Here is a 21,896-nt window from a genome sequence, read left to right on the forward strand (position 1 = left end):
CACTCATGTCTAAATCTCTAAACTCTTCTAGAATCCATCACCCTTACCACTCATTTGACACTTCAAATATATATATAGCTTCATCTGGTATAAACTATTTTATTTCTATTAGTTCTACTTCCCCACTAAAGGAAAAATAAACCTAATAGCAAGGGAGGAAACACCCTCTTATAGTCAGTGGGTACACAGTTCTGATTGCTTAGAAGACTTGCGGAGGCAATAAAAGCAAATTCCTAAGTCAAAGGCAGGACCTAAACAGCCCACTTCTCGTATATAGAATTACAAGTTTCTTATCACTTTTATAGCTATGTACTCTCTCCTGACATGTGGGTAGCACTTAAAATTCTCCCAGAGCTCTTTAGTCTTGTGTTGAAAAGTATTTTGAACTGCAGAGATGGTGTCCCACCTCAGGTCTTAACTTTTATCATGCCACCCCGAAATCCAAAATCTTTGAATTCAGAATTTTCTTATAACTCGTTTTGAATGACAAAGTATGGTCAGAATGATAATGAAGCTATTTAGAAGGTTTTCTTTGTATTGTGTTGCTGTTTTTAATTCCAATTAACATGTGTATGTTTCATCCACTGTCCTTCAGAAATACTTGTGTATTGCCAAGACCCTACTGACCTATGGAGTGATACGCATCGTATCTGTGTCAATTTATCTTGCTAAATTATGGAACACCCGAATTCTGAAACACATTTGGCCCCAAAGATTTTGAGTAAGGGTTTGAGAATCTGTACTATTTATTGACCACATACTTTAGGCCATGCTTTCTCAAAAGTATACATATGCAAGGAGTTGATTAAAAAAAAATAAAGCAAATAAACTCTGCAGTGAATTGAACCAAAATAATTCCTAGCATGGTGAATTTTAACCTCCTTTATGGAAAACAGAAAATATTTTTTCATATTCAGTAGTTTAATAATAATTTTAACAATAAAAATGTTCTTCTAAATAATTCAGATTATGTAGAGTCTGTTTCTGTAGAGCAGAGAAAATACACAGCGAGAAAATAATCCATATACTATTTCCTACATCATGTATATGTTCTTGTATTAGTAATTCATTTTGAAGTTTGGCACAGTTTATTAATATTTAGTGCATCTAACTCAGTGCTTTGCACATTGACTTGAAAATATGCTGGAGAGGTAAATTTAAATGACATTTTAAATTAAAACCAATTAGAAAACATTTTAAAAGGTAAACACAATAAAAAATAATTTTATAATACCTATTAAACAGAATATTGAAAAAATATTTTTTCCATAGCTAAAATATAAATGTTTAGATTCTTCTGGTTTAATAACTCCCTCAATGACATTTAAATCTATTGCATTTTTAGCTTACTAGATTTTTGTTGGTATATTAAAATCTTTAATATTTATCATCTCATCATTCATACTCTCAATTATTCTTTGCAATGTACATGCTGTCTTTGAGAAAGATAGGGAGATGGCGAGAGAGAGTGCAGAGGGAAAGAAAGAAAGAGAGAGAAATTACATTCATTCCTATAATGAATATGATCTTCACATTTATTGATATAAAAATTGAATTATTATATGAACTACTTCAAAAAGTCATTAAGGGTGTGGATACAGAACATGTTGCAATTTGTTTCTGATGTTTCCTGTTTTCCTCCTTTAAACCACACAGAATTAAAAACAAAACAAAACAAAAAAAACCCAAAAAACAAAAAACAAAAAAAAAACCCAGAAAACCAAAACTTTATAAGCTGGGCTGCATTTTCAGCAAAACTAGAAGGCAGAGAACATCCTCATAATTCACATTACTTTTAAGTCATCACACATTCACTCAGAGTAGTACAGCCCCGTAAGAAGATATTCAGAAGTAAAACCAAAGCAGCGAGGAGGAATAGAAACCATCAGGAGGCCTTAGCAGTGGCAGATCTCAGCAAAAGTCAATAAAAACTTATTTCCAGAAGGAAAGTACGTCACCCAAAATAGGAATCATTGTGAACAGGGCCGACGTCAACCAGAGTAGGAACATCAGACAAGGAAGAGTGAGAATGCTCATAAAGCACACATACAGCCTGGAGGTGGGAAATCCCAGAATATAGTAACAAATCTATTCATCCTAGCATGTCCTGTGCCTTGGAGTTGGTAGCAGTGGGATCATGGGTAACTCAGGGCTGGGCAAGAAGCTGTCCTTAACCAAGGGAGGTGTAAGAAGAGTCACCATAATTTGTTGAAACAGTCTGTCAATGAAACAACTGAAAGAGAAGCATTAATTTGAAAATTCTGAGATCTACCTGACCCTTTCCAATTTCCCCTTCTCCAAATATCTGAAAATAGCAGGACAAGTAAAATCCAACTAAGCATGAATTTTTGAAAAGGAAAGATCACATCAACCATGAAAAAGTACTATAAAAAGTTTGAGTGTGGGGAAATTTCTCCACAAGAGAAACAACAACAATAACAAAACAAAAACAAAAGAAAGAAAGAAAGAAAGAAAGAAAGAAAGAAAGAAAGAAAGAAAGGAAAAAAGGAAGGTAGAAGACTTGGGTATAGGTAGAGGTTGAGCATATTGCAAGTTACGAAATTGTCACTTAAGTAAGAATATGAATGGACTAGAGCAATAGGAAAAGCCCACTTGAGCTTTATGGCTATAACAGGTTTCCCCTGCTATCCAAAACTAGAGCAAAGGAGAGTGTTCCTATGAGACCTTTTCCAAGCTGAAACGACATAAGGAAAAGGTAGCCCCCACTTTCCGAAGTTCACATTATATCACTTCACTGTTATGAATACAGTGGAAATTTGGATTGTGAGTGACATGTTCTGCGAGTGTTCCACAAGACGAGCAAACACTTCTAATAAATTTTAACTTGATAAATGAGGGATGTCTTGCAGTGTGAGTAGTATGTGATGCTAAATGTCACATGATCACAGCTGAGCCAATGGTTCTTCAAATTTGCTTTGATATACAAGTGCTTTGGATTATAAACATGTTTCTGGAATGAACAGTGCTCTCAAATGAAGGTTTTGCTTGTACTTGTTTTTTTTTTTTTTTGTTAACCAATAGAAATCCAAAGAGGATTTCTGTTTTTACAAAAAAAAAAAAAAAACAAAAGCCATTACTATTCTAATATAGGTACTTCATAAAAGGCAAGTGGCATAAAGCAAAATTTCAGAAAGCAGGGGATACCTATAACTGGAAATGAGATCAAAGATCTTGGTTTGTGCTAAAAATACATTTTTTTTCAAGTCTAGTGATTGATTCAAACTATTGCACATTACTTCCTGTAACCTCAGGTATGTCTTTTGAAAACTTCAGATCCCATTGTGGTAGAATGACTTCTACAAGCTGATGCCAAGAATTTGAAGATTACTTCCTGTTATTGTCTCCAACGCACCACAATTAAGGTAAGCACTCCAACACTTTGAAATTGAAACTAGACCCAGTTGCTGAGTGTATGGACGTAAAACTCTAGTTGTAAATTGCCCCCTTCACTCAGTCCACACCCTTCCACACTTTGTTCCAGGTAAAAAGGCTTTCTTGAGTCATCTTTGGTTGTATGTGGCTTATAAGTCATGTGACCAATTTTCCCCATTGGCCAGGGCAGTATTGGCTTAAATATGTTTTCCCAGTGTAATTATTGTCTTAAGTTTTTATTTATTTATTTTGAGAGAGAGAGAGAAAGTATGTGTGAGCATGAGGGAGGGAGGGGCAGAGGGAGAGAGAGAATCCCAGGCAGGCTCCATGCTGTCAGCCCAGAGCCCAATGTGGGGCTCCATCTCTCAAAGGTGGAGAATACTGACAGTTAGAAATAATTGATATAGTTTTTCCCCTTCACATGCCAAAACTTGTGTTTATTAGCTAGTAGATTCATTCCTTTTACTACTTCAAACATTAAGTCTTAACGTGTTGGATTGAGGTACCATCAGCTTTAAAAAGCAAAAATCTTCACAGTATTTCTAGAAAGAGCATGGTTAATAGGCACGCTTGCCATCATTGTCGTTTAGTTCAAAATGCTCAAGATCTACTTCTCAAATGTATTGTCTTATCTACTTTTTTTTCTTCTCCCATTTACATTATACCAACCCTTCCTTATCTAATCATAAGCAGTGACCTTTCTACAACTAAACTTTTTTTTTATATTTGGTTGGCAGTAATATTTCAGAATTTTTCAACCTTACCACTAAATCACAATTTGGTCACGGAGAAAAAAGTGATATAATCATATTTTTTTCTCAGGCCAGGTCCATAGAGATTTTTCAGAGACACAGTTTTGATTTGAAAATTTTATAGACATCCGAGCACATTCAACAACAAGGTTTTTGAGGGAAGACAGGCTTTCACATTCCACACAGCAACTTTTCTTCCTGAACAGGTAGGCAGCATCTCCATTTTTGATTCATGTAAACAGGGTTTCTCACCCTCTTGTGCTGAATAATCATGGCAAGGCTCTTCTGTGCACTGTGGGATGTTGATCAGCATCTCTGACTGCTTCCTACTAAATGACAGTAACACTTCTCCAGTCGTGAAAACCAAAAATATTTGTAGACATGGCAAAATGTCCCCCGGAGGGAAAAATCACCCCTGGTGGAGAACCACAGCTTTAAAACAAATCTAAAACAAATATATTAGATTTTCAGGCTGCATTTCCCAAAGGAGCTCAGTGAATTTTCATGCAATAATCCATAAAGCTACTCTAAGAAAGCGTACAAGACAAATGAAATACAGATTCCATTTTATTGATATAATAGCAAATCTTCCCAGTACTATGAATGTGTTTATGTTTTTATATTAAATTTAAAAAGAGTTACGTTTAAAGTGATGTGGCCTGGAGTTGTGCCTTGGCCTGTTAAGCTTGCATATTACTTCTGCCGTCATTGTACTGGTATCACAAATTTTACTTAGGTCACAATGTGCTCTGCTTATATGCCAAAGTAGGAGAAGAAAGGCACCATAGTCTTTGGGGCTGAACGTTTGTTCACTTATCACACATATTCATATAATCATGTCATCTCAGACTGTCTCCACTTAACAATATAACCATTTGAACGAAGAAGAAAATCAAACAGCTCCATAAAAGATGAACCCATAACTGTTTTCACTGATTGTTTTTTACTGTCTCCTTGCACAGATTCCCTGGATCTCTTATGTTTATGATTGTCTTTACCTTCAAAGGGTGAAGCAATCACACTATTGTACTTGAAGAAAAGATAAAGGATGAATTAACTGGTCGTTTGGATGGGTTCAATTCAATTGGCTGACCTAGAAAATGTGCTTAGATGTATTTCAGTGAAGGTTGAATTGCCTACATCTACACAGTTATGTTCCCCATTTTAAAAAATCTCCTTATAATTAGCCTTTATTTAACATCTCCCTATTTTCTGTCATTCAAGATAAATTCATCTGAACACAGAATTCCAGAAAACTCAAAAGCAAATATATTCACCCTGGAAAATGAGAGCTAGAACAGGACAGACAACTACGGATTTAACACTATTTCTACATATTCTCCATTAATGGAAATTAAGAAAACGATTAAGAAAGAATAGTTACTTTGACCACAAACTAGTAAGCTTAAGTGACTGAACTATTAAATTAGATTATAAAAAATTTAACGTTTATTTTTAAAACTGTTTTACTTGTATTTTTACAAGGTGATTGCTTTGTTGTTTTTTTTTCCTTTAGATTACAAATGATAACTGATACACACTTAAACTATCGAAAAATTATTTCTCTATCTTGGCCTTTATTGCATGATTCTTTATGTGCATCACACTGTGATTAAAATTTGAGGGGAGGTAACAATGGTTTACTAAGCATGATTAATAATTTACAAAGTCTGAGCTTTGCTTTCAATGATGTTTATATTCCAGGGAGGGTCTTGAGCAAGATTTAGTAAAAGCATTGGTTCCCTAGTCTTAGTGCCAGAAGGTCATGAAGCTCTGTTGAAAGGGGACTCCCATAATGTCTTATAATCATATAGCATCTAGAAATGCCTCTACTTTGTAATCCGAAATGAAAAAGGATTAGAGTATGCAAATATGAAAACCTCTAGCATAGAGATTTCAGAATCACTCTTGGTATTATAGTCCTACCACTTAAAAGTGAGTTATTTTGCAAAAATATTGCAATCAAGACATAAAATATAATAGACAATCAATATGCAGGATGCCAGCAAAACATCATATAAACTATGCATTTTTCCTTGTTAAAGTCTTATGTGAGCCATGAATTATGCAAAACAACCAAGAGATCCTATTAAAAAGGCGATACATCTTCAGGATCCTAAGACATGAAAGACCATTTGAGCTTTCCTCTCAAGGTTATTACAGAGTTATCAGAAGTCCTCAGAGTCTGAAAGTTTTAAATGGAAGTAAGGATATATTGCAAATTATATGGTGGTGGAAGAGAAACACTTCAGAAAAAAAATTATTTTTGATGAAGTAATAAAAATCATTTATTTAGTAGGCCACTGATTTGCTCAAGAGCACAATTTATAAAGCAATAGCTTGATGTCAACAGTGATGTCATTGGTTAGAGCATGTTCTTTGAAGACGTTTCCATTAACATGCAAAACATACTGCCCAATGAAAATTTATATTTACTTATCTGGCAGAGTTCAGTATATTTTAGATGTCTCTTTTAAAGCTTTAAATTATGATTGCCAAATTATTAGAATTATTAGTAATAACACTGTCACTCAACCATGACTTAGGAGACTCTGATTAATTATGAGAAATCACAGAATAGTGGGTTCAGATGGTCTGTTGTGAGCAAGATTATGGATTTAGATCTGGTGCCCTATTTGTAAGCCACCCTATATATTAAATATATTATATATTTACATATATATTATAATTATAATTTATATATTATATCTTATAATATATATTTATATATTACATATGTATAATTATATATATATTTATTAGCTTTTCCCTTAACAAATTGTTTTGGCAAAACTAAGGCTGACGAATTTCAGTCAGATGTGTCTACAGAAGCAAAAGAGTAGATATCTGGTTAGTCAATGAAAGGAATGACAAAATGCCTTTCAGCACAATTTAAACAGTACAATTTTTACCCCACAGGATGTCTAATTTCAATAATCTTGTGTGCTGTTTTTCAGTTCTCCCCCCACAACACACACAGTTTCAATTTAAATAAATGCACACTGCCATAACAGTTACGAAAAAGGATTAGAAGGAAACAAAGCATAACATTAAATGTGATATTACTACTTCAAACACCTGGAAACACTCAATTGAACTAAATCACTTTGAGAATACATTCTGGAGGGTTTATATAACACACACACACACGCACACACACACACACACACACACGCAGATCCTTGATGCTCTGTGTTACCATTAGTGTTGTGCAATCACCATATTCCTTGTCATAGTCCAAGTTTGCACTGAAAATGGTGAAAGGAGTAGCAAAGGAAGGTTGTTACCCCATAAATCTTCAGAAACCTTAGAGCTTTTTAACCAAGAATCAGCATAGCTACTGGTTAAAATCAGGATTTTGGAAGCATAACTAGCTGTGTGACTTCAGGTGAGTAGCTTGATGTATCCGATCCTCTTGAGAGCTGCCTTCTCTTTAAAATAGGGTAAGAAGGTAGCATAATACTTAGGGTTGCTACAGTGCATGCTGTCCTGGCACTTTCAGTTGCTCTTCTTTATATCACCAGCGGGGGGTGAGGGGGGCGGGGTGGGCAGCTGGGTGGCTCAGTTGGTGAAATACCCTACTCCTGATTTTGACTCCTAAGAGACACAGTGACAAGGCAGCCATGTACAAGCCAGGAGAAAGGCCTCAGAGAAAATAAACCTGCTGGCACCTTGATCTTAGACTTCTAATGTCCAGAACTGTGAGAAAAAAAAGCTTCAGTTGTTTAAGCTGTGGTATTTTGTTGTGGTGGCCCTACAAACTGGTATAGAGAGGCTGGGGATATACTCTGGCTTCTTTCCTCTAACCAGAATGTCCCTGGTCTCTGCCTCCCATGGGCAAATATTGCTAGAGAATGAATGTGCATCCTGCAGGAGTAGAGCCCCTTATGATATAACATTTTTTAATATTTATTTATTTTGAGAGAGAGAGAGAGAGAGAGAGAGAGAGAGGATCTCAACCACAGCCCACACCACCAGCACAGAGCCAGACTCGGGGCTTGAACCCACGAACCAGAAGATCATGACTTGAGCAGAAAGCAAGAGTCACATGCTCAACCAACTGAGCCACCAGACCCCACCCCCCGCCCCTCATGTCTCTTTTATGTGTCCAAATCTCCTCTTCTTGTAAGGACACCAGGCAGATGGATTGCGGTTCACCTGCATGATGCCATTTACCTAATTACTACTTTAAAGGCCTTATCTCCAAATACAATCACATTCTGAGGTACTGTGGGCTAAGACTTCAATTTTGCGTGGGGTTGGGGACACCCCCACAAGTGTTTAGTCCACAACACTTTCTCTGCTTCTGTGGCCTCCCTAAGAACCACTGTATATCCTCCGTAAGTTCATCTCCCCCTTGTCATGTCTGCAGCTCTCCAGGGACAGTGGGTCTAGCTGCCACCAGAGAGGTCCTCTGTCATTCCAGCTTCTACTAGTGACTTAGGCCCAGGGCTCTGGCAATCCCTCCCCTCGTTTGTCCTTCCAGTTGAAAACTGGTATAGGTTTCTGCTGTTGTTAATTGGGACATCCTACCTTCCCTTGTTTAGGTGCTCAGCTCTTTCATCCATGACCAGTTCCCTGAATTAAATTTTCTTTGTTTTAAATACAATTGTGTCCCCTTTCCTACAAAAGAAAAAGTAAATAGATACAGATAAGGAGCAAATGAATCAATGTTTGCAAAGTCAGCAGGAAGCAGTGTGATAAGCACCCTGCATGTGTTAAAATAAATGAACAATATTTCCTTATTCTGTGAACGGCTTCTGAAGATCTTCTGTACCTCACAGGAAATTTACTTTATAAACAGCTTCAAATCTGCTCTACTCAAGCTCTTTGTTATTTGTTATTACTTCTCTTTCATAAACTGTTGTTCCTAAAAACCAAAGATTTGTAGTAAAACTTGGAAAATTTTGTTTTGTTTTTAAAGAATAAGACAGGTTTTCTGTGGAGTGCTTGGGGGCTCAGTCAGTTAAGGGTCAGACTCTGGATCTCGGCTCAGGTCATGATCTCATGGTTCAAGGAATTGAGCCCCGCATGGGGCTGTATGGTAACGGCACAGAGCCTGCTTGGAATTCTCTCTCCCTATCTCTCGACCCCTACCCTATCTGTGCTGTCGTTCTCCCTCAAAATAAATAAACTTTAAAAGAAATGAGAAAAAAAAAAGAATGGGTTTTCTGGGCTCAGTTATAGTCTTAGTTCTATTATTTCTAAGTGTTCTCATTCCTCCTCAGTGATGGAGTTAACATGTGGGAGTTTTCACAGATTTGTAAAATCTGTGTTTTCATCCAGTTGTACTCTTTTACAAGGGTGCTAGTTACCACTTTCTCATCTGTAGTTCAGAGAGAGCCACACCCACCTGAAATTTAATATAAAAATTAATGGGAATTGTTAATTGTTAACGTGAATTAATGTGAATTGTTCTTTCAATCTCACTACTTTCTCATCTTTTCCACATCATATTATTATAACTTGACTAAATTTTGCCCCCACTTGGAGAAATATCATTATACCTGCTTTTAAGATGTAAATAAAACTTTACCCCAAAAGACTTAAAATTTGCAAAAACAGGATTATACCACAAACAGGCATTTTATTTTTTTATTTTTTTTTTTATTTAAAAAAAATTTTTTTAACATTTATTTATTTTTGAGACAGAGAGAGACAGAGCATGAATGGGGGAGGGTCACAGAATCTGAAACAGGCTCCAGGCTCCAAGCGGTCAGCACAGAGCCCACGCGGGGCTCAAACCCACAGACCGTGAGATCGTGACCTGAGCCGAAGTTGGCCACTCAACCGACTGAGCCACCCAGGCGCCCCAAGAGGCATTTTATTAATACATCCTTTTGATCTTTCACTTAATAATTTCTACTTTGTAACACAGCTGCTGGCTTCTCCTCACAAAAAAAATTCTCAAAACTGAAGCCACTTCTCATTCTTTCTTCCCTTTCCCTTGATCCTTCCAGCGATTTTACTGTCTTGATCAATCCATTCCCTAATGAAAACCAACTGCTTGGAGTTTTCTCCTCCTTCCAAGCTATTTTTCTTCAACCCATGATCATCTCAAGTATGCATCCAGAAACAAAGCACCATCAACCCAGAAACACACTGTGACAAATATACTTTGCCATTTTTGTCCCTATTGGGTAATTGTGCAAGTATTCTCATTATCTTCCAGTATAACAGACAAGCAAATCAACAAACAAGCAAAGAAAACACACACACACACACACACACACACACACACACACACATAAACACCTGACTTCCCTTATACTTTTGCTTCTATGATCCTGGACTTTAACCTGACATCACCAAATACCTCTTTTTCTTTATGGCCAAATGTTTGGGGAAAGTGATTCATTCTGACTATTCCTTTTTCCCTTATCAATTTTTCCATCCTCAACTCCATGAATTCCAGTTTCTTCCCTTGTCATTTCATTCTAAATACTCTTACCAATGTTTCCAATGACTTAGGGATTATCCCCATAAATATTCTATCAATATGATCTTCTTTGACCTCTCCATAACCTTTAGCATTCTCAGCCATTGAACTAGGGCTTTCTTATATTGTCTGCCAAAGCTTTGCTCATGTCTTCTTTTTCAGGGCTTCTTTTTACTGGAAAGTTTGTTTTCTGGAAGTTTTTATTCCATGTTTTGCTGCCTCTGCACAGTTTGATATCTAAGACCTTACTTACCTTATCTAAATAATAGCTACAACCATGGCATTATTCATTACCTATGTATAAATGTTCATAAAATACTTATTCTTGCAGCAGATCTTTCCCTCATGTAACACTTGTTGTCCATGTAATTAACTATATGTAAAATATCTCCTAGTGGAAGATCTTCAGCAGGTAAATATACTAAATATGTGGAGTTGAACTCATCATGTTCTCCCCAAACCTGTGTCTACAACTAAGAATAGTTCTACAATCTAAATTTTTTTCTAAATCTGGGGTGCCTCAGTCAGTTAAGCCTCAGACTTCAGCTCAGGTCATGATCTCGCGATTCATGAGTTCAAGCCCCAGGTCGGGCTCTGTGCTGACAGCTCAGAGCCTGGAGCCTGCTTCAGATCCTGTGTCTCCCTTTCTCTCTGTCCCTCCCTTGCTTGTGCTCTGCCTCTCTCTCTACCTCAAAAATAAATAAACATTAAATTTTTTTTAAATTTTTTCTAAATCTATAATTATCTACTTCTAATACTCTAAATATTTATAGATACATAATTATAGCCCCTAATACATAAACTGCCCTCTTTCCATTAACATTGCTATAAAATCCCTCATATTCTTATCATTTTTATTTAGTGATTTGCAAATACCCACCTCATCTCCCTGCTTCCTGTCTTGCTGGCTGTATGCCTGGAGCACCAATTCCCACCCAAACCAGGTTTCATATTGCTCTGGACTCTCCATCCATAAATGCAAATATGATTAGTTTCTCTGTACTTAAAATAATTCCAATAACTCCCTAACAACACAGGATGAAATTCATGTTCTTACTGGGGCTTTGAGAGTCACCGTGGGGTGCCTGGGTGGCTGTCGCTTGAGTGTCTGACTTTAGCTCAGGTCATAATCTCACAGCTCAAGAGTTCTAGCCCCTCATCGGGCTCTGTGCTGACAGCTCGGATCCTGGAGCCTGCTTCAGATCCATGTCTCCCTCTCTGTCTGCCTCTAACCCACTCGCATTCTGTCTCTGTCTCTCTCAAAAGTAAATAAACATTAAAATAAAAAAAAAATTAAGAGTCACCATACCTTACTTTCTTCACAGATTTTCAAGCTTAGCTCATCATTTCATGTTTCAAGTTCTTCTCTCTAGCTAACAAACAAGTAGCAAACAGAAGTAGCTTCTAGAAAACAAATAGCTTGGAAATAAAAAATATGCCATAAGATCTCCATTAAGCAATTTAACAACTGTTTTCCTCTTTGGGATCTGCTAATACTTTTTCTTTGCTAGTACCTCCAGTCAGTAGTTTTATTTGTCTGTTCATGTGTTTTTTAAAAATCAGTTTGTGTGCATCTACTGTTAGAAGGTCTCTTTTGATTACCCAATCTGTAAAAATCTTTTAAATTAAAAGAAGATGGAAAGATGTCATCTACTACAGTGTATTGACATCCCCTATAGCGATAATTATGTTTTGCTTCCTGTGTTATGGTATCTGGAAAGCTAATTTCTTTCCCCAGACCACCTTGTGACTGGGGTGATGGATATACTGAGGTTTTATCAGATGCAATCTCACAAAATATGAATTTAGAGCCTATTTATGAAAAGAAAGAATGCCACCACTTTGGACTACATGAGCCATGCATTTGCAATTAATGATCTAACAGAGATAGTTTGGTTCTAGAATAAAATATGGAAACAGTGGGTCCCTGATCCATGGACAGAAGTAGCAGTGATGCATTTCTGGAGACATCAGCTCCATCAGTGGTTTATTGATTCTCCAACTTCCTGATTGTGGCACAGAGGGACCAATTCTCAAAAGTTTTCTGCAAGTCTTAACTAGATCTTAGAACATGATGCTTTGAGTTTACCAGTGATTGTGGAACACACTGTGCCCTATCTTAAGCCCCATTCTGTTTAATGTAGCTGGATATCTTCATAATAATTCTATTAGGTGAGTAACATAATTGTTTTCATTTCATAGATAAAGAAGCTGGGGTACAGAAAGTAAGTCTTCCAAGGTTACACAGACAGCAGGCAGTGGATCCAGAAAATGAACTCATGCATTCTCTTCCAAATTCTGCCCAAACCTCTGTATCTATTATCTCTTCTATGTTGAAGAATTTTCAGTCTTTCAGTCTTGCAGGCAGTGGAACTTGACTTCTTTTTTGTCTTAAGCATTTTTTAAAGTTTATTTATTTTGAGAAGGAGAGAGAGAGAGAGCACACCCACGAACAGGGGAGGGGCAGAGAAAGAAAATCCCAGGCAGGCTCCACATTGTCAGCGTGAAGCTCAACGTGGGCTTGAACCCACCAACCACGAGATCATGACCTGAGCCAAAACCAAGAGGCGAACTCTTAACTGACTGAGCCACCCAGATGCCCCTAGAACTTGATTTATTTAGAACTTTTTGGAATTCTATTCCTAATGGTGTATGCACATTAAAGGAATTCATATCAGAATGCCATCTGTTAACACAACAAGAAATGTAATTCCCACAGAGATGGAAATGTTTATCTCAGCCTAACTAGCATTGTTTTTCTGTCCTGCAGGAGATTTGTGAGGGAAGCCACATCATAATTAAAATGTTCTTGATTATCATTCATTAATAATGAAAAAATTAAGGAATAAAATATTTAATGGCTTTCATATCCATGAAAGGTATGGTCTTAAATATAGGAGTAGATTCTTGAAAATTATTTGGCTTTAACTTCTTGTACAACTTTTAAGATATAATCAACCTTAGCAATAAATGTAGAATTTTTTTTTTTAATTTGGCTAAGCCCACTCCCATGAATAGCTCTTTAATAAAAGCTGTCTACCTTTGCTTCCATGGTCTCCTTGTATCTTAATTTTTTCCACTGGCTGACCTCTCTTCTGAGTAACCCTTTCTTTCTTTAGATCTGATACTTACATTCAGTAAATTATTGCTTATGTCTTCATGCTTTTGGACCATTGTTTTTTCATGAATTCATTTATCACTCAAAAGGTAATGTTGTTTACCTTACCTTGAATTTCTTACAGAAAACTCAATATCACCTCTCTTTACCCAAATACACTTACTATCCTTAATTCTAATCATCCATTATCTATTTCTCCAATGAAAATGAAAGCTCCAGAAAAGTAGACTGTCACATTTATTTTTGTAGCCTCAGTTCTTAGCATAGCACAGGGCAAGATCCAAAAGTACCCCAAATAATATTAGGAACGAAATAACAATATACTTGAAGGGATTTTGCCAGTTGTAAAATGCACACTAATGTAAGATATTGATATTATGAGGTTTGTTGTTCAAAATATACTATCAGGATTTAAAGATAATGTCTATTGTGTTTGCCAAAGAGCAAATTATTAGGAAAGGTTTTGTGTTCTTTATTTTTTATTCATTTCCATAGTGCTAGCTCTCAAGAACTCAATATGGTAAATTATCATTTTGAGTTCTGAGATAAGAGAAAAAAGATAAATGTATATTATTTCAGCACTTCACACTTCAGAATTGCTCCAAAAATGCCTTCTGAAAAATGTGAATACTCAATTGCCTTATTTGGCATTTCTAAAGATGAAGGAGCTAAAGAAAATATAAGATTAATTCAAAATATCTCTACTGGGGTAATAACTTATTCCCAGTATTGTACCATAAATATGCCACTGCAGCCTTATTAACTGATTCAATCTAATTAGTGTCAAAGGCAAGGTGCACGTCTTGAATGTAAGATTGCATTCAACAATAGCCATTGGGGCCAAAATACACGTAATGAGACACATTTTTCAAAGAAATGTTTTCATTGTGAGGATTTCTGGAAAGATGTTATGGGATGTCAGTTTAGTTTACTCCAACAAATGTTTCCTGAGAATTTATCATGTACACAATGTACTAAGCTCAAGGCAGGCACAAGTGAATTAAAAGCAATCTCATCAAAGAGTTTATAGTTGGAAAATTAGATATTCAAAAAGAAAATTCCAATTACATGTGACAAACGCAGTGATAAAAGTTTCAAAGTGCTCTAGAGAAGAAAAGAGGAGGATATATAACCCTGCCATAAGGATTAGAGTTGGGACAGTGATAAGAAATATGGAGGTTTTCTGGTTAGGGTAAGATCTAAGCTATGTGCTAAACAATGAAAAGTCTGAATCCAAGAGAATGGGAAGGGAACAATCTTTTTTCAAAGCAAGGGACTTGTGAAGTTGCAGAAACATGAAATTAATTGGTAGGTCTGGGAACCAAAAATAGATCATCAAAGTTGGAATATAAATTGCGAGATGGAAACTTAGTGGAAGATTACATCTTTTTTCAGTGGCGGAAAACATCCATGTCATGGAAGTCTTTGTCTGCAAGGATTAAGAGTGGGTGGTGGAGACTGCCCAAAATATCTGTGCACATACAGTGTTTTGCACAAAGATGTTCTATGCATGCTATTGCCTCATCATATGCTGTGCAAACATTTAGTAACAGGGACATAAAGTTAGAACCCATTTAATTTGCTTTTAAAAAGTTATCTAATGTGAACCCACTTCAATATTTAAATAACACTGAACTTAGTAAACTATTACAGACAATACTTGAACCTGAAAACTGTAGAATCAGTGGAAGTTGCTGCCTCCCCATTAAGCAAGCTTGCAGTGGTGGGTTACATTTGTACCTTATTATTTTATAAAATGTGTCTTTCTGAACCTGGCCAAAACTATAACTGGAATAGCATCCAGGCTAAGAGGCAGTCTGAAAACTACAGATGGAAAAGTGAGGTTACAAGCTACATAGTAAAGTTGGAAGATTTTTCTAACTCACTCTAGTTGAAACAAATCTCACACCGGGTATTGCGATTGCTTCCTTAATCTGTCATCCAGGTCTGTATGCTTCTCTCCACAAGATATTTATCCAAACTGCAGCCTAATGTACTCTTTTTAAAACAGTAGTTGTGTTCTCCACTTCCACTCTCAGTTAACAACCCTATAATGGATTAGCACTGCCTTTATGATTAAAAATTCATATTTAACATAGCCTGTCAGGCCTTGCATATTTGGTTCTCTGTAAGAATCTCTAGCCTCACATTTTGCTTCTAAGAATCCTCACTCAAAATGAGCCCCACTAGCCTGTTTTTGTACCAGCACTAAGCCACTGTATGAGGAATTCTCTCTGCCTAGGATGTTTTTCCTAGTTCTCCCCACGCTCCACTCTCTTTAATCAAGTTTATTGGTGCTCAACTTTCAGATCTCATCTGAATGGCCTCTCACTTACAAAAACCTCAACCAACCTCTTTATTGGTCCAAACCATCCTTAAGATGTGATTCACAGCAGCATTTACCTTTCCTTCTAAGCACTTGCTCAGTTGTTATCACTGTCGCTGTTATTATCATTTGGATAATGGGAACTCTTTCTTATAAAGTAAGCTCCATAGGGACAGGGACCACATGGGGACAGGGACCAGAATTCTTTCAGTTACCATTGCATCCCTATGGCAATGCCTAATGTTACTACAGCTATTAAAAAATAAATGTTAAACTCCAACTTTCAGTAAGTACAATTTTTTCTTCTGTATTTTGAAAGATTGGATGGTGCATACAATCTTTAAAGTTGGTGACTGTTAAGTGGTTCCCTTATTCATATCTCTGATGTAAAGTGTTTTGAGGGAGTGAACATTGAAGGAGTAATTTTGAGCCAGATTGATAGGACCTGTTTTGAGTCTTAATCCGTTCTCCACCAAAGTAAGTAGTGATGCAAGGGTGGGGTTCTTTCTCTAATGTCAAGCCTAGTCAGAAGGGGTTTCAACTTGGTCATTCCTGGAGCTTATTATGTCCTTTATGTAGTTGAAAGGCACAGAGAATGAGATTCTGACTCATACTTAAGTAGAGTGGTGACCAGGAGCACCTGAGTGGCTCAGTCAGTTAAGCATTCAACTTTGGCTCAGGTCATGATCTCACAGCTTGTGAGTTTGAGCCCCACGTCGGACTCTGTGCTGACAGCTCAAAGCCTGGAGCCTGCTTCAGATTCCATGTGTCCCTCTCTCTCTGCCCCTCCCCGACTAGTGCTCTGTGTCTCTGTCTCTCTCTTTCAAAAATAAATACACATTAAAAAAAAAAAAAAAAAACAAGAGTAGTGACCAATGGCAATAGGAAGAAGTCTAAAACGTGGAAGTAACTACTCACTAGGTGGGAAACAAAGATGTGTGATTCCTGGGGCCAGCTGAGGCAACCAGCATAAGGAAGTCAGCACAAGAGATAGTCTACAGGGTGATAAGACACCGACAGTACGAGGTTGTAGCCTGCTCCACAGGGAGAAGATGCTCAAGTGTGTAAATCTGGGCTGCTGGTTAAAAGAAAAACAAAGTTCATGTCATGACAATTGAGGGAAACAGCAGGGAATTCAGAAAATATCTGTGAAGGAAAAGGAAAAAACATTTACTACTCAAGACAGTGCAAAGCCATCTTGCATAGTACCAATGAATTAACCCTTTCTGATTTCCTAACCTCTTCTCTGTCCAACCTCTTTGTTCCCAATGGAGTTAAAATAGCAGAAAATAAAGGGAAACTGATGAGTGATAACTGAAAGTTGAAGAACCATAGCTCTACCTCAAGGCAGCCAGCAACCCACTATAGCTGGGTTTAGCTGGCCAAAAAACCAAAAGAAAACAAAACAAAACCTCATCATTGAATGATACTTACTGATTGATCAATATGTTGGATGGTTTTAATTAGTGAATTGAAGATGTATTTTCATTACAATGTAACTATTTGACTTTCTGCTATTTAATAGTGACAAAAAAGATGTCATGGAGTCATTCTAGCTTTTCAATCAGGATTAAGGGAAGGACTGTTCATTTTGGGAAGGTTTAAAAAAATAGAAGAAAAAGTAAAGTTAATTTATAATTATACCCCATGAGTACCACCAATTCAGTGTATCTGTTGCATAGTACTTTATGCACATTTGTTGAATGAGTAAGCTGCATTTCATCTTGCCTTTTACTAATAAGCTGTATGACCTCGGAAAATATCTGATAAAATTGGCCTCATGTGTAAAAGTAAGAAAGTCTTCTGGATCTCAGAGTCCATTTCCAGTCTCAAATGTCTACTATTCTTTAGTAACCTTAATTGCTTGGAAATCCCTTTGTAGAAAGTTTAGAATACTATAATGCCCCCAACTAATAACTACTTTGCATTTTTAATATAGAGACACCAAATGAATAGATATATAGCTGATATCATGGAGCTGAACATTTAGCCGAAGAAAAAGAAAATAGATAATCGCAATATATTTTATAAATGAAATGAAAGAGCACAGAATCTAAGGATATAATATAAAACATATTTAACACCTTTAAAATATAGATGTTTGGGGCACCTGGGTAGCTCAGTTGGTTGAGCATCCAACTTTCACTCAGGTCATGATCTCATGGTTTGTGAGTTTGAGCCCCGCTTCAGGCTCTGTGCTGACAGCTCAGAGCCTGGAACCTGTTTCAGATTCTGTGTCTCCCCCGTCTCTGTCTCTCCCATGCTCATGCTCTGTCTCTCTCTGTCTCTCAATAGTAAATAAACATTAAAAATTTTTAAATAAATAAATAAAATAAAAAATAAAATAGATGTTGGTTCTTTGTATGCAAAACCTTAAAACCAGAATTATACTCAGGATATCAAAGCTTCAAAGTCAGCTTAAATTTGAAAACAAAATAAATACCTATTATTTAAAACTAAGAAGATTTTTTTTTTTTTTTAACCAATGTGTTTTGTGGGGAATAAGCTTAGGAATTCCCTGAGCCTGCACTAATGTGTTAACAAGGCATAAAGAATTAGAAAGCCATAAGATATACACACTCAAGTTTGGGTAAACAAGATTAGGTAAATAAGAATAGGTAAGGTGGGGCAAAGGCCCCAACATAGGGCAGGGCAAAGGCCCCAGTAAATATAGGGCAGGGCAAAAGCCCCAGTATAAGACAAAGTTGTATGAGGTAAATAAGATTAGGTATTCAGGGCAGAAATGCCCCCCAACTTAGTACAGTAGCAGAAAGCTGTTTCACGAGAAGGAAGGACCAAATTAGGTAAACAGGTAAATAGGACTATAGACCTCTGCAGGGCAAAGGTGCCCAGAGCAGAGCTAATTAGCAAAAGAAAGGTGCTTTGTTGACCTTGAGGTAGCACGCTCTGTCTTTCTTGTCCCCTAGACCAGTTCAGGTAAACAGAAGTGATGCCTCATGTCTGCTGTAAACAACTTTTCCTCCCCCACCCCTCCAACTCCCCCCCTCCCTGCGCCAGGATTTTGTTTTGTATTAACCCAAACCCCTAACCCTACATATCTTCAAAACCCCCTTTCCCTCACACCCATGAGTTAATGTTCACAGTTTCATTGTCTCTTTGTGCACGTCTGCAACCACGTTTGTAAGCCTTCTGACCCTAATAAAAAATGGAGCAAGGACCCTTAATCAGGGCTCTTGTCTTCTCCTGGACATTAGCCATCTCTCACATTTGTAATCCTGTGTCCCACTTTCTTGCTGGACAAGAAAAAAAACTCCAGACCCAGAGTCTATGATAGTGTTTAATATAATAGATTTCTTTCTTTTTTTTTTTTTAAGTTTATTTATGTATTTTGAGGATCACAGAGACAGTGTGAGCAGGGGAGGGGCAGAGGGAGAGGGAGAGAGAATCCCAAGCAGGCTCTGTGCTATCACCACAGGGCCTGATGTGGGGTTTGAACTCACAAAACCATTAGATCATGACCTGAGCCAAAATCAAGAGTCACACATTTAACAGACTGAGCCACCCAGGTGCCTCTATAATAGATTTATTTCTTTGTTTGGTTTCATGAATCGCTTATTTGTGTGGGCAATTACAACTTAATAACATGTTTTTTCCAAGCATCTTTGAATGCTTGACCAATTTGAAACTCCAGGTATAGCGATTCAACCTGCAAAGAAAGGGCATGGTGTAAAATGCTTAATTAGTTGTGTAGGGCAGCATTTCATGAATATGTGGGGAATAATATCAACTTCATATCTTGTGTTAGCTTCTGAGAAAAGGAAAACAATTTTCTCCTTTCTTGTTAATTCTAGTCAAATAATTTAAATAGTTTTATTTTGATTACGATTATAGGTGGTAAGATAAACATCATAAAACAGTAAGTAATTTTATACCATCAGTAAATTTTATTTAAAAATATTTGAGAAACAATTCATCAAGATTAAACTTTGAAAAATGCAATACAGTAACTATCTTAGGAAAATCATATAAGAATAGCTTTCCATGGGGCGTCTGGATGGCTCAGTCGGTTAAACGTCCAACTTCAGCTCAGGTCATGATCTCACTTTCCGTGAGTTCAAGCCCCGTGTCAGGCTCTAACAGCTCGGAGCCTGGAGCCTGCTTCAGATTCTGTGTCTCCCTCTCTCTCTGACCCTCCCCCGTTCATGCTCTGTCTCTCTCTGTCTCAAAAATAAATAAACATTAAAATTTTTTTTTAAAAAGAATAGCTTTCCAGTGGGAAGGAACAACCTGGGATATTATACTGCCAAAAGATACCTAATAGTTGTAGATAGTGGATTAGACATCAAACATAACGTAAAGCTTTTTTCTAAAGTCTTAACTTCATGTTTTGAATTTTCTATTCACTTTACCTTGATGCATATAAAATTTTAAGTCCAACTACATGAACTTGTGTAAAGCTAACAGACAAAACTCGTAAGTCTATAAAACACTGGCAATTCATACAGGCCATTGACCCAAATGAAGTTACCCATTAAAATTAAGGGAGAGCCCCACAAAACTCCCCCTCCCCAACTTCAAACACCAATAACAAGTCCAGGTTGTTGATTGTGTTTCTGACCAACTGATTATAGACTACATATTTCATCATGAACCCCCTCCTTGGGTTCTATTAATTTGCTAGAGTGGCTCACAGAACTTCAACATTTTATTACTAGATTACTGATTTATTATAAAAAGGTATGTCTTGGGAATAGCCAGATGGAAGAGATGCATAGGGCAAGGTATGTGGAAAGGGCACAGAGCTTCTATGCTCTCTGGGAGCGCCACTGTCCTCAAATCTTCACATTTTCATCATCCCGGAAGCCCTCCAAATTCCGTGCTTTTGGCTTTTTATGAAGGCTTCATTACATTGGCATGGTTGATTACATCATTGACCATTGGCTACTGACTTGTCTCCAGTCCCACTCCCCACCCTAGAGGTCAGGGGGATGGGACCAAAAGTTTCAACCCTTCAGTCACTTGTTTGCTTCCGCAAATCCAGCCCTCATCCTTGGGTGATCTAAAAGTCACCTCATTAACATAAAAAAAGACATTTTTTTTGTTTTAAATCTGTCTCACCACTTAAGAAATTCCAAGGGTGTTAGGAGGTCTGTGCCAGAAGGGATAAAGACCCAATATATATTTCTGATCATAAATCACAATATCACAACAGCTTAGCAAGTTTTCTTAGTATTAAAAACACAAAAACTGCATTTTTTAACAGTAGTAAAATTAAAGACATTCAATTAGTTTTTAAAATATTTACAATATTTGGGAACATTTAAGCACTTTGGGACACAAGTGAGAATAGCTGTGAGAATATATATATCATATTAGGCATATGTTTGAATACAAGTTTAAATTTTGGTTAACTATGTAGAGCAATACTCTGAGTAAAAATTCATAATGATATTAACAAATCCAAGTTTTAAGAAGTTTGACAACAGAGAATTAAAAGGAAGCACATAAAAGGTTTTATAATAGTCTCAGCTGGCATGAATAGGAAAAATTGATTCTATATAATCCAGTAGGAAAAATAGAGCTGTGAAAAATTGACATGACTGGAGCCATTTTAAAATAGAGCAAGAGTGGTGACTACAGAAGAACTACTGTAGCCATCTTTGTTTGAACTGAGCCAAAACCTTTGGATTGGGTGAAAGGGCAATTGTCTTAAGCAATTGATCGAGAAGTCGGAGGCGAAAGGGATACCCTGATCACAAGGCTGATGGTTGTGGACTTTCTAAAGGTAGAATCAGTAGTCAATGTATAATCCAGAGTATCTTGGCTTGCTTAATACCCATAGAAAACTCTTTCCATTTCTCCAACTTATAGAATTTCCTTCCTTCCTTTTCCTAATAAAAACCCCTT

This window comes from Panthera tigris, chromosome C2 (assembly GCF_018350195.1).
Source record: "Panthera tigris isolate Pti1 chromosome C2, P.tigris_Pti1_mat1.1, whole genome shotgun sequence".
NCBI lineage: Eukaryota > Metazoa > Chordata > Mammalia > Carnivora > Felidae > Panthera > Panthera tigris.